Raw genomic sequence first — 3466 nt, forward strand, 5'->3', positions numbered from 1 at the left:
AGAAGAAAGGCTCACAGCTTGCTAGGAGAGGTTCCTGAAATGGATGGAATTGCAGAATAGAATAGTGGCTGGACAGGAAATGATCTCTGCCTCTCAGCCACACAAGTTTTAGTTGGCACCCCAAATAGTGATGAAACCATCTGTTCATGAAAAACAAACCTCCCAATACTGAGCCTCACCCCACCCTACTTAGCCCTTTATAATTTGTTTTGGGGCTATTGAATATGGACCATGGTACTCTTTTTTTCTGTGCTGGTGATTGAGTGATTTGCTTCTCATTACTGTGCATTAGCAGGAATTGATGGGAGACACTTCACTTTGTTTATAAAGACAGCTTCTGTGAATTGCCAGCGTGGTACTTTCAGCTCATATAATATAAATACAAAATATGTATTTCTGTAAATCACACTGATTTAGAAAGTTCTTCCGTGGTTCTCCGGTATAACAAATTACTCCTTGGGTGAATGTTAAACTCTTTTAGGAACTTCTTTTGGTCACTGGATCAATAATTTACTGTTTGAAAAAATAATTCCTTGATGTATATTATGTCAAGTTGGTGAGTTATACAGATAGGAAAATTGGGAGAGGAGTATTGTTCATTCCTCCGTAAGAATCTAGAATGTAGTATTATGTGGATAAAATAATGGTGTTAACAATGCAGATTTTCTTAAAAGTCAGGAAATCTCTTTTTATTTAGATCAGAGTAGGCACAGCCCTTTTCATGATCTCTGGGTTTTCTCATTGCTCTCTGACTCCAACCATGACTCCTCTATTCAGACCATTCTCAGACTCTGCTTCTGTTTGTTTCCTCCAACAAATTTTTGCCCAATTTGCCTAATGGATTCTTCTTTTGAAACAACATAGTGAGGTGCTTGACCTTGCACTAAAGAGTTACTGCACAAGGTCAAGCATGCAAAACACAGGAGTGAGTATCAGCATTAGAAATATGCATAGCTTGCTATAAGAATTTGGCCTTGGAATTACTAGATTGCTATCTCATAACTCATCATATGTGCTTATTGATATTAAGTTATGGGGCTTTTTAAAATGAGGATGTCAATATTTTGGATTCAGTGTACTTCATCAGAGTTAAGTACTGAATTGAGTTAAGTACTGAATTTGGGGGCAAATTGGGCTTAGAGGTCTGGGACAATATGCCGTACATAAGACTGCTTCTTCACACTTATCCCATGCACCTTAGAACTTCTTGGTAGAAAAGCCACATAGTATATGGTAATTTAGGACAGTGATTTTATTGGGTTAAATCATAACTAAATTATTCAGTTATTTAAGGCTGCATAATCATTGAGCTATATCCTTTGGTAATGTTCCTTTAGACTCTCTGGGAGTAACCAAATTTAGAATAATATGCTATCATAACACTTTTAAGAAACATGTTGTATGCCATCCTTGATGATTGGTTAGAAATGCCTTAGAGAATACTGTTTGTGTACATTTCATTAATTATTTTACTTCAAACATGATGAAAGTGTCTTTAAATTTCAGATGATATATAAAACGAAACCAGATACAGTATGGAATTCAGAGCTGTGAAGGAGTTATGAAGGGTATCTGAAGTTTATAATTTAAATTATCAAGTATTTGTAAAGCTACTGCATTTAAAATATGTTAAATGTTTTTGTAGAACCCTTCAGGCATTTGGTATCAGAGAAAGCTAGGTTTAAAATAGCCAAATGTCGAAAATGGAAGTACTAGTTATTCCAAAGCTACCACTCAAAGTCTCACTGCATAATTTTGCGAGAGTTTTATGTTCCCTAGCGGATCCAAGTCAGCCATGTAATCTCACCTCCAAATTTATTTCTCACAGTCCTGTTGGCCATGGGGGCTTTAGGTAATCACCTATTTGTTTATAGTATCATGCTAGACATACAGCCATAGCATTTCTATAAGGACTATCGGTATTTTTTCTGAGTTTTGGGTTTGCCAAGCAAATAAATATGGATACTTTTCCTCTTCCCACAAGCTGGGTCTGCAATTCAGATAAATTATCAACAGGTGCATAGTGATAGCTTTACAACACTTCATGGTCCAAATGAATGGATATGGTTATAACCATAGTTAACTGAGACTAGTGTTAGAATCCACACTTCCTCATACTTTCAAATTTTATAAATATAACAAAAAATTACATGTTAAAATGACAAATTATATCCATGAACCATTTATAATGAATAGTGATACTGTTCTGGGGGAAAGACTAGAACGAAATAAAGACACCCAAATATTAATTGTTAATCTTATTAATTGTATATGTTGATAATCACTGCTTAAAATAATTTTGGTTTTACCTGATACTGGGTGAAATTAAGCCTCAAAATTTTCTTAGAGTATAATGCCATTTTGCGAAGAGGTAGCTCTGATACTTCAGGGCTTCTGCATGGTTTTCTTACTCTTCTAATCATCTCACTATGTAAGTTGTTTCATTCTTTATACCCTTTTGCTTCTCCAGGGAAACTATGATGCAGATTTCCCAACTTGCATCCTCTAATTGTGGTAAAGTATAAAGTGAGAGGAAATGCTAAAACATTCTGTTTTCCAAATAGGTTATATTCAGTTTGATGCCATTAATCCTGTCTCAGGTCACCCCTCAAAGCCCTGGGCTCAAGCAGGCCTCCTGCTTCAACTTTCCAAGGAGCTGGGACTACAGATGTGTGCTACCTCACCTGGATAGTTTTTATTTTTTATTTTTGCAGAGACGAGGTCTCATTGTATTGCCCAGGCTGGTCTTGAACTCCTGACCTCAAGCGATCCTCCTGTCTCAGCCTTCCAAAGAACTGAGATTACAGGAATGAGCTACCATGCCGGGCCTTCAGATTTCCATTATTCTTTTGTTAAAATTTTTTTTCCACAAATGTCTCAGAAGATATGGTGACTAATAGATGCCTTCATTACCCAAAAGGAAATCAGTCAAACAAATAAAAATCATAGTTGAATCAGGACCCTATTCTTAAGAGCCAATCTTATTGTGATTGAGATAAAATGTACAAGTTCAGATATTTATTATTAGTTCTATTATTAATTTCTAGCCAAAGAAAGTGAATTTATTTCTCCTCTTCATAGTACATTCATTTGTTATTTATTTATTTTTTTTCTTTTTCAACTTTTATTTTGGATTCAGGGGGTACATATGCAGGTTTGGTACATGAGTATATTGCATGATACTGAGGTTGGGGTGTGAATGATCCTGTCACCCAGGTACTGATCATAGTACCCAACAGTGAGTTTTTTAACCCTTGCTTACCTCCCTCCCTCCCCCTTCTACGAGTCCCCATATCTATCATTGCCATATTTATGTCCATGAATACTTATGTCTAGATCCCATTGTAAGTGAGAATGTATGGTATTTGGTTTTCTGTTCCTGCATTAATTTGCTTAGGATAATGGCCTCCAGCTGCATCCATGTTGCTCCAAAGGACAAAAATTCATTCTAGGCCTGCATAGTATG

General features: G+C 36.1%; 1 non-coding gene across 1 annotated transcript; it reads right to left on the minus strand.

The window, feature by feature from the left end:
* Positions 1-2872: 2872 nt before the first annotated feature.
* On the minus strand, positions 2873-2957 carry LOC112205776 (small nucleolar RNA SNORD11). Its single transcript, XR_002939862.1, has one exon. It is a non-coding gene; the product is annotated as a small nucleolar RNA SNORD11 (small nucleolar RNA).
* Between the last annotated feature and the right edge of the window lie 509 nt (positions 2958-3466).

This window comes from Pan troglodytes, chromosome 16 (assembly GCF_028858775.2).
Source record: "Pan troglodytes isolate AG18354 chromosome 16, NHGRI_mPanTro3-v2.0_pri, whole genome shotgun sequence".
Classification (NCBI taxonomy): domain Eukaryota; kingdom Metazoa; phylum Chordata; class Mammalia; order Primates; family Hominidae; genus Pan; species Pan troglodytes.